The sequence below is a fragment of the Sebastes fasciatus genome, chromosome 23 (genome assembly GCF_043250625.1).
Source record: "Sebastes fasciatus isolate fSebFas1 chromosome 23, fSebFas1.pri, whole genome shotgun sequence".
Taxonomy (NCBI): domain Eukaryota; kingdom Metazoa; phylum Chordata; class Actinopteri; order Perciformes; family Sebastidae; genus Sebastes; species Sebastes fasciatus.
In genome coordinates, this window is record NC_133817.1 from 23,779,290 (window position 1) to 23,789,748 (window position 10,459).

The 10,459-nt window shown below is 45.1% G+C and overlaps 2 long non-coding RNA genes across 2 annotated transcripts; one reads left to right on the forward strand and one right to left on the reverse strand.

Moving 5' to 3' along the window:
* The first annotated feature begins 791 nt into the window (after positions 1–791).
* Positions 792–7,885, forward strand: LOC141762017 (uncharacterized). Its single transcript, XR_012592693.1, has 4 exons — positions 792–1,098; positions 1,207–1,306; positions 1,998–4,524; positions 6,667–7,885. It is a non-coding gene; the product is annotated as an uncharacterized LOC141762017 (long non-coding RNA).
* Positions 3,377–6,669, reverse strand: LOC141762018 (uncharacterized). The gene is made up of 2 exons (XR_012592694.1): positions 6,235–6,669; positions 3,377–5,769 (listed from the first exon to the last, which is right to left on the reverse strand). It is a non-coding gene; the product is annotated as an uncharacterized LOC141762018 (long non-coding RNA).
* Positions 7,886–10,459: the final 2,574 nt, after the last annotated feature.

A 10,459-nucleotide genomic window follows, 5' to 3' on the forward strand; every position in this document is an offset into this window, starting at 1 on the left:
CAGATTCTACCGCTTAAATGTTGCAGCGGGCACCTCCTTTGGTGAGTTGGTGCTAGGTGCAACCCGGATGTGACTTGATCCTACCTGCCCATAGGGCTGGGCCTCTTTATCAGGTCCCCCTGTTGGGGTGATAAGTGTCTCCTCTCAGTCAGCTTAGCGTCTTATGGGCTGACCTGAGCGGCTTTCCTCTAGGTAGAGGCCTTAGCACCTGGCGGGGCCTGTTAACCGGTTGGAGTGTAAATAGTGTACATTTGTTAGTTATATAGTTTCATAAGTTTGTTTGTTGAGGTGTACGTAATTATTGGGCTGCACCGTCTCCTCGCGGTGTGTCTTACAGAGTTCCCCATACATATGGAATATGTAGGGTGGAGAGATAGTCTCGATACGATAGAGAACGTTTGGTTACGGTGTAACCTTTGTTCTCTGAGTGATAGACTATCTCTCCAGTATGAGGCCGCTTGGAGACACGTTACGATCAAATCTAGCAATGATCTCACGCCAACGCATACGCTTTATAGACTCACTTCTAGGCGTGGCCGGCAGTGCCGGTATGTCTTAAATAAGTGTCCATGTCACCTGACCTAAGAAGGGTCATTCCCCGTAGATATGGAATATGTAGGCTGAAGAGATAGTCTCTCACTCAGAGAACAAAGGTTACACAGTAACCAAATGGTTTCCACCCCGATACAATGGAGGAGAAGGGAAATTCATTAGTGGTGCTCACAGCGTTTAAAAAATGACAGTCAAGACAATTCAATAGCAACATCTCTTGTCGAGAGTGTGAGAGAAAATACCATGTCCCTTGTGTAGAATTTGTGTACTCAGATAAATCTGAATACCCTGGGAAAGCACAGACTGTACTAGTTTAGATACATTACTTATCATCCTCGCCTCTGCACTCTGCTAAAACTAGCTTATCACAAGTAACTCTTTTTAACAATAGACAATGCTTTCACTCAGAAGCAGGGTGGAAGGTGTGGGCTACAAGGGGGGGAAGGCTAAACCAAGATTATAAAGAATGATGTAGTGAGGTAGCTCTTGGTCTTTGTACACTGACTTGTCTGCTGTATGAACCCAAATGCATTTGCTTAATAAATGGTATTTGCTTCTTAACTGAATGACCAGAGACTGTTTATTAGATCATTTCTCTAACATTTTGGGGGCTCGTCCGGGATCCTAAATACCCCTGTTTCTCCTCACCAACAGAGACTCATCTGATACCGTGCACGGGGGAGTCTGGGACTCCTGACTGAAAGACCTCCGCCCCGGTGAAGTAAATTCAACAGTTTGGAATATTGAGAGGCCGGTGAGTGTTGGTGGAGACACACAGGGTGACAGGATCTCGACTCAATACGGGCATAAGAGAAGAATCCAAAATAATTCCTCCTAGACAACTGAATCAGGTTGGTCAATTTCAGTTCTGAAACAATACTGTGAAGTCCTGGGGACTTATAATAACTGTTCTGGGGACAGTTTAACTTAACCAGGGGTTAAGTAAAGTAGATCTGTGTGAAGTCCTGGGGGCTTGTGATAACTGTTCTGAGAACAGTATAATTTTAACCAGGGGTTAAAAAGAAAAGAGATCTTTGTGAAGTCCTGGGGGCTTATAATAACTGTTCTGGGGACAGTTCAATTTAACCAGGGGTTAAAATGGGAAAGAGTGGACGCAAGATCCCCGCAAAGGGACCTGCTTCTCAGATGGAAAATGTTTATGGGTCCAGGGTCCTAAAACATTTGAAGCAATGGAATCAATGGGGATTCCCTGTTAATGGAAGTCTTAAGAAACAAGACTTAAGTGATCTTAAAGAAAAAATTAAAGAGAAGTCGGGTGCTAAAGAAAGTAAATTAAAGAAATATGGGATTGAGGAATGGAAAGTGTGGAATAGAGAGATGTTAAAAAGAGAGGATGTGATGAGGGATAGAGAAAGCAGAGGTAAAAAGAAAAAAGGAGGAAGGTACTGGACCAATTCACTCCCCTGAGTCTATTTGTTTTTCAGATAAACGCGGCGATGATGAATTAGTGACCCCCCGAGGACGAAGGCCACCCCTTTATGCACCTCCTGCTGGCTCTGGTGACAACTACCGACCGAAGGCACCTCCACCGCCCTACGGAGACCTTGCTGGGACCAACGGAGATGGAAATGAGACCCAGGGAGCTGCGGCACCGGCTTTCTTAAGCCCCAGTCATACCCGATCGGGGCAAGCTTATGGACCGGCAGCCGAAGCCTTGGACGTCCACACCCAGGTCCACTACCCTCAGCTTTCCCCTCCCAGGAAACCAACTAACCCTTTTGCCACTGAACTGATCAACAGCCCTACTGTATCGAACCTGAAGGAAGCCGTCCTCACTCCCGAAGTGGTGCACAAGTCAGTGTGCCTCCCTCCACCTGAACCTGTCCCTTCTAACGTGACCTACCAGGTCATGCCCATGATTGAAGTGAAAACCATCTATATCACATGGGACAACTGCAGGTTCGTTGTAGTAAAAGAACATGCGGTGCACGCTGAAAGGACATTGAAAGACAGAGAAGAGGACAATGCCAGGAGGGATGAGGAGAACAAAAAGAAGAAAAACATCGGAGAACCCTTGATGTATCAGGGGGATGGTGGCAGAGGACGTGGCAGAGGCCGGGGAAGGGGAAGAGGCCGAGGTGGATATTACAACGACAGAGACATTTGCTATGTCTGTGGAAAAACAGGACATTGGGCAAGAAATTGCCCAGACCGAAAAGGCCGGAAAGACGGAAACCAGCAGGACCAAGCATGACTAGGGGAGGCCGGACATCCAAGGGAGGGTAACTGCACCACAGACATAAACATAACATCACATGACACTGAAGTAGAGCCTGAAGTAAACTATGCGTTGTTAATGGCAGTAATGCATCCCAGCCAATTACCCACTGTTGAACTATCTATAGGACCCTTTAAGGTAAACAGGGTTGTAGACTCTGGTGCCTCTAGGTCAGTAGTCAACATAAGTGGTCCACTAGAGGGTGCTTTTACTGCGACAAGTGACTACATTCTCACACAAGCTGCAAATGGAGTTAAAACTCCGGAACCTTTGAGCAAGGCTGTAGCTGTAACTGATGAAGTGACTGGGAGAGAAGTAAAAGAGAGGTTTTTGCTCTCCACATGTTGTCCAGTGAATTTAATGGGCTGAGATTTGATGTGTGCACTGGGCATTTCTGTGAAAGCCTCCCCTGATGGCATTGAAATAGTTAGAGAAGGAGACTGTGTCTTTGTACTCCAGGCGCTCCTAACTATTATTACACACTTGACCTAAGCACACAGGGGCCTGCTTCTATCACTAAAGATCTCTCAGCATTAGCTGCAGCTAACACACCCCCCACTTCTGACAAACAGAAGGAGGAAAATATGCACTGCACCATGTACTACAGGCACGCGCCAGGTCCAGCTACATCCTACGCTGAAAGATTTTTTAAGACTTCACATGCACATGTCAGGATTTCAAAAATTTTTTGGGGAAAAGGTTTTTGCACTGGATTGGTTGTATTGAGACCAGAAGAACAAAAGCTGTTTAAACTAAATGTTTATCCACATGTTTCCCTAGCCAAACCTAAAGGCGCCTCTTGGCAACAATGTGGTCCATTCACAACCATCTGTGCAGAACTCTACGATTGGGGACCAGTACCCGGTACGCCAGGTGTCAGTTACTCAAAGCAAGGGCAAGTATATGGTAAGAAGGTTAACTGGTGCACTGCGACCAGTAAATCTGTGCATATGACGGGGAGCATGGTAAGTGAAACATGATTGTTTTCAACAGAGGAGGATGATGCTTTAAAAGACATCCCCTCCCACTTATGGGCCTGTGACAAAACTGATGTTGGTTTAATGACTGGTGCTGCACCTTTAATAATAACACCTAAATCAACATATAGGCCTTATCAGAGACAATATCCTTTAAAACCAGAAGCTATAGAAGGCATAACACCGGTGTTTAAAGCTCTAAAAGAGAAAGGAATAATTATACCATGTCCTGACTCACCATGTAACACTCCTATTTACCCAGTGAAAAAGACACCGCCTTCCAGCGGCTGGCGGATGGTCCAGGACTTACAGGCTGTTAATGCTGCAATCCAGCCACGCACACCTGTAGTACCAGACCCGTCTACAATATTGACTCAGGTTCCATCAACAGCCACTAATTTTTCTGTAATTGATCTGGCTAATGCATTTTTCTCTATCCCTGTACACAAGGATAGTCAATTTTGGTTTGCTTTCACTTTTGAAGGTAAAAAATGGACATTTACCCGATGTGCGCAGGGTTACGCCAAAAGCCCAGCTGTGTTTTCAGCTGCAATGAAAGAAAACCTCCAGGGGGAAGCACTCTGGTCCTTTATGTGGATGATATTTTGGTCTGTTCTCCTGATGAAACCACTTGCAAAACTGATAGTCTTGCTTTGTTACGCTTTCTCTCTACACAGGGACATAAAGTGTCTAAACCTAAGCTGCAACTATGGAAACCACAGGTGAAGTTTCTCGGGTTTCACATCTCTAAGGAAGGTAAAACTTTAACTACAGACCGCATCAAGGCAATTTGTGAATTACCAAAACCACAGACAAAGAAACAACTTATGTCACTAATGGGCGTGGTCGGCTACTGCAGACAGTGGATTCCGAACTATGCCACAATAACGGCGCCTTTATTAGCCATCACACATGGCAATAACCTAAGAGCTCATGACAAGGTTACTTGGACTGCAGAGGCTGACCAGGCACTAGTGAACTTAAAAACTCAACTAGCCTCGACACCAACCTTAGGACTGCCTGACCCAACAAAACCATTTATTCAAACTGTGTGTGCTAAAGATGATTATATGTCATCTGTACTGCTACAGGATTTCGGGGGTAAAAGGAGACCTGTCGCGTATTTCTCCTCTAAATTAGACCCAGTGACCCGCGGAATGCCACTGTGTCTCCAATCCGTAGTAGCAGCAGCTGTGGCGTTACAGACATCACGACCACTAGTCTTGTACCAACCACTAACTTTGTTGGTACCCCATGAGGTCTCAATATTATTGTTAGAGGAAAAAACAGCATTTCTCTCTCCTGCCAGACAACTGCATTGCATGACAGTTCTACTTTCACACCCAAATGTTAAAATAGAACGTTGCACTGTACTAAACCCTGCCACTCTTCTCCCCACTTCAGATGATGGGGAACCACACCATGACTGCCTAGAAGTGACGCATGCTGTAACCAGCGCCCGTCCAGATCTGAAAGACACACCCCTTGACAGGAGCGATTTCATCTACTTTGTAGATGGCTCCCGCTACAAAGATCCAAAAACTCAAGTGAATCATGTAGGCTGTGCAGTGACTGACACACACAAAATTGTTCTTATGAAAAGACTGCCTGATCATCTCTCTGCTCAAGCTGCAGAGCTGATTGCTCTAACTGAAGCATGTAAATTAGCAACAGATAAAAATTTAACTGTATATACAGACAGTCAATATGCATTCTCAACATGCCATTGTTTTGCGAGGAACTGGGCCAATAGAGGGATTGTAACCTGAACAGGAAAACCCATCCACCACAAAGATCTCATTCTGAGTCTCTTATCAGCGATCCAACTTCCATCTAAACTTGCCATTTGCAAATGCGCTGCACACACAAGAGGGACTGATACTGTATCAAAAGGGAATGCCCTAGCAGACTCAGCTGCCAAGACGGCTGCTGCGCTCCCACACACACACACACCTGCTGGTCTGAATGTCATAATGGAACCTGTCTCCTTTGATGATCTAACTCACATGCAAGATTCTGTTTCTGATGCAGAGAAACGACAGTGGAAAAAGAAAGATACCTACTGCAAAGACAAAGTGTGGTACGGCCCCACGGGTAAACCATGTTTGCCAAAAGCTTTGTTCCCATATGTAGCAAAGTTGACGCATGGTGTTGACCATGTGTCAAAAGGAGGGATGGTACATATGGCTGAACAATACTGGCCTCTATATGGATTTAAATTATACTCAAAAAATGTCTGTGACCAGTGTATGATCTGTTCAAAATACAATGCTGGGGGCACCATTAAACAAACTTCTCTTTCTACTCCAGAGGCTGATGGCCCGTTCCAGCAACTGATGATGGATTTCATCGAACTAACTCCCTCTGAGGGAAAGAAATACTGTCTGGTGGTCGTGGATGCATGGTCCAGATGGGTGGAGGCCTATCCAACCAACAAAGCAGACGCTATGGCAGTGGTGAAGGTACTGGTAAACCACATCATACCAAGATGGGGTATACCTGAAAAACTTTTCAGTGACAATGGCACTCATTTCAGAAATGAGGTCATGGACAACCTAGGAAAGTGGCTAGGTATTAATGTCCGTAGACACTGTTCCTACCACCCACAATCGGCGGGAATTGTGGAACGTACGAACGGTAATCTGAAGCTAAAACTGTGTAAAATCATGGCTGAAACTGGCCTCAAACACTGGACCAGAGCGTTGCCCATCGCTGTAATGCAGATGAGGGCAAGAAAAGGCCCTAAAGGCTTGTCACCTTGTGAGATCATCCATGCACGACCATTTCCAACAGGACACATGACTAAGGCTCCTCCGAGCCTGGGGGCCCCAGTATATGATGAAATGTATGAATATTGTGTAAAACTAACAAAACAACTTTCTCAAATCTACCACTCAGTAAAAAGTGCCCTTCAAACGACCGAAGGAGGAAAGCTACATTCTATTGAACCAGGAGACTGGGTGCTGGTGAAAGACTTCTGGAGAAAATCCTGGAAAAACCCTTGTTTCCTGGGTCCATTCCAGGTTCTTCTGACATCACCTACAGCAGTTCGAGTGGCTGAGAGAGAGACGTGTATACACGCCACACACTGCAAAAAGGCTCCATCCAACTGGCCAGGAGAGGAGGACATCACACAGTAAGCTGACAACCTGAGGAGAAAGCTGAGAGAATCACCGAGAGTGTCGTGACTAGTTGTGAATAATTAGCTCGCAGCTAGCTCATGAGCGCCCACAACTTATAGATTAGGGGCGTACGCAGGTACACTGCTCTCAATACTACACTTCAATAGCAAAAAGACATCAAGAAGACAGCAAGTGGCGTGCAGACGAGTCTGTGCGTCACCAACAAGGGAAAGACACGCGCATCACACTTGCACCCTCCAACACATACACATAACATGGAGAGGGGACGACCATGGCACCCTTTCAGATACACTGGTTTCTGTGGTCTGAGGGGCACCATGTTCTCCCTCCTCTTGCTCACTCTCCTTATAGTCCTCCACAAAAACAATACATTACTGATCCTTAACCACTGTATCACAATGACGTGTTAATTTAAACCCTTACAAGGTGTATTATCACTGATGACCATGATGCATGTGCTGTACAAACTTTCTTAATGTGATTTGTCATGTATTTTAAATGTTTTCAGCTATAATGTTTTAATATTATATATATCATATATGTTTAATGTTTTCATTTAATATTACTATCTTAATGCAATTCATCATGTATTTTCGTGTTTTCAGTTATCATTTTAGTTATTCATGATAAAAGGAGGGAATGTGAGAGAAAATACCATGACCCTTGTGTAGAATTTGTGTACTCAGATAAATCTGAATACTCTGGGAAAGCACAGACTGTACTAGTTTAGATACATTACTTATCATCCTCGCCTCTGCACTCTGCTAAAACTAGCTAATCACAAGTAACTCTTTTTAACAATAGACAATGCTTTCACTCAGAAGCAGGGTGGAAGGTGTGGGCTACAAGGGGGGGAAGGCTAAACCAAGATTATAAAGAATGATGTAGTGAGGTAGCTCTTGGTCTTTGTACACTGACTTGTCTGCTGTATGAACCCAAATGCATTTGCTTAATAAATGGTATTTGCTTCTTAACTGAATGACCAGAGACTGTTTATTAGATAATTTCTCTAACAAGAGTTAGATGGGAAGATTGATACCGCTCTCATGTCTGAATGATAAATATGAAGCTACAACCAGCAGCTGGTTAGCATAGTTTAGCATTGAGACGTTAATAGATTATATGTAATTTGTTTAATCCGTACAAAAACTGGAGCCTCCGCTGGTTATATGCCAGATTGTGTTGCCTTCACAAAGCCAGGCTAGCACTTTCCCCCTGCTTCCAGTCTTTGTGCTAAGCTAAGCTAATCGACTACTAGCAAGTGAAAGTCAGTTTCCCAAACTGTCAAATAGGGTTGGGCGATATGTTAAAATTTTCCAACCGGCAATCGTCAGCCCAACAACCCACGAATGCTGATGTATTCCCACAGAATCTCACTCCCCGCTCTATATGCAAATAAAGACGTGGTAAACATATGGCCTATACAGCAGACGTTGCAACGTAAGATTACAGGAATGTCTGTAGTTATATCCTACATATTCGTGAATTCAGGTACATTTTATTAACATATAAATATAAGGCTATTGTCTACCGGCGGTCCCGGGAACCTCTGTACTACCAACACTGAGCTTCAGAACCAGGGATGAGAGTGAGCGGACGGGCGGGTGTCAGCTCTGTGCAGAGAATCCGAAGAAAAACACACACTCATCACTGACAGTATGATAATAATGCACCTCCCGGGCCTAGTCTGATTGTCTGTACATATATAGCCTCTCTCTCTGCCCGCTTAGCAGGCCATTTAATTAGCAAAATAAAATGACAAACGTCCAAAAAAAGACAAACGGCGATGTACTCAGGCAATCGCAGATAGCTGATATATTAGTCCAAGTGCCCAACCCTACTATCAAACCATTCCTTTAAGATGTTTGTCATGACAGCTAAACAAGAACAGGATGACAAACTTTTTTCACATTTGGAACAAACTTTTGAGTCCCTGTGTCAGCCATATTTTGACCCTGCATTTTGCCCTCTCTTTCTGCAACAATGTTTGTGCTGAGTGAGCTCATTGTGTCCCCGCTGCTGCCTTTGCCATTGTTTTGTTGTCTTTATAGAACTGTATTGGTACTCTTGCCCACCTGTCCATGTCTCACACACAACACACACACACACACACACACACACACACACACACACAGGAGTGTGGAATCACCACAGCTGGTCAACTAGCTCATGGCTTGACCTCTACTATTGAAATGTCATGGGTCACAGGTTGCCTACCAACAGATGGACTCTTGTGTGTGTGTGTGTGTGTGTGTGTGTGTGTGTGTGTGTGTGTGTGTGTGTGTGTGTGTGTGTGTGTGTCGGGGGTTGGTAAGGGCTGATTGTTGGTGTGTACTCACATGGCTTTAACGTGGTAACAAAAACAACATATAGTAGGGGCGGTAGCCGGGAGCAGGCCTGGCGTGTGCCAGGGTCACGACAGGTCAGAGGTCAACGTAGCTGACAAAGGCCAGTGACTCCTGAGGTCACTAGAAGCTCAGGGCTTCTTTCGGCTTTTATTGCTGCGATACCAGTGACCTGGCATTCATGATGCGATCCCTGATGATTTGGCCCAAGTCCGGTTGAAGATGAGCGAGGTGACAGCTAATTAAAAAGCGGGAAGTAAATCTAAAGGTTAGGTTTGATTATGTGCGGAGGGGATAGATATTCACTAGATATTCACTCACTTTGAATTGAGGCATTTACAGAGAGTCAAGAGATGGAAAGAATCGCCACCACCGCCACAAAATATTTCTCTCCAGTGTAAACACAGAGCAGAGAGAGAGAGAGAGAGAGAGAGAGAGAGAGAGAGAGAGAGAGAGAGAGAGAGAGAGAGAGAGAGAGAGAGAGAGAGAGAGAGAGAGAGAGGAAGCTAGTGTGAGAGAGAAAGGGAGGGATTTGGAGAGACAGCAGAGGGGTGACAGAGAGATAGGAGGCCATGGAAAAAGCCTTGTTTGCCAGCTGGGAGAGGCATGAGATCATTGCCCCGTGCTACTCTGCGCCATTATCCCCCTAAACCCTGCACTCCTCCTCTCTGCCTCCTATTACACACCACACACACTTACACACTCATCTGACTGTTCTGTTTATTGATGACTCAAGCTTGCCGTTTTCTTTCCGGATACATAGTCAACACTGGAGCTCTGGCACCTCGGGGCCTAATGGACTGATCTCGACTGTTTACAGCTGTGCCCTTTCTAGAATGACTCACAAAGGAACAAAGAGGCCTCTGTGTGCGAGAGAGCTTTTCCTATTCTCGTCAACAGGACCTACCGACGCGCACTGCACCTTTCTTCGACAGCCCTCCTGTCTCTCCTCCTTTGACGAGCTTGTCGTCTTCTCTCTAGGATCCACGTCTGCTCTGTCTGACAATCCCCGTCTTTCATCTTTTCATCTACAGGAGGTTCTTTACCTCGTCATCTGTCACCACTTGGACCCACGGTACCTCTTAACTTCTTCCTCTATTTATCCCTTATTTTTTTGCACACATCCTCCTGAACTCTTCACCTAATTGTAATTCATGTGTCACTTGAAAATGCAACAAATGGAAGAACAGGTTTACCAGATAG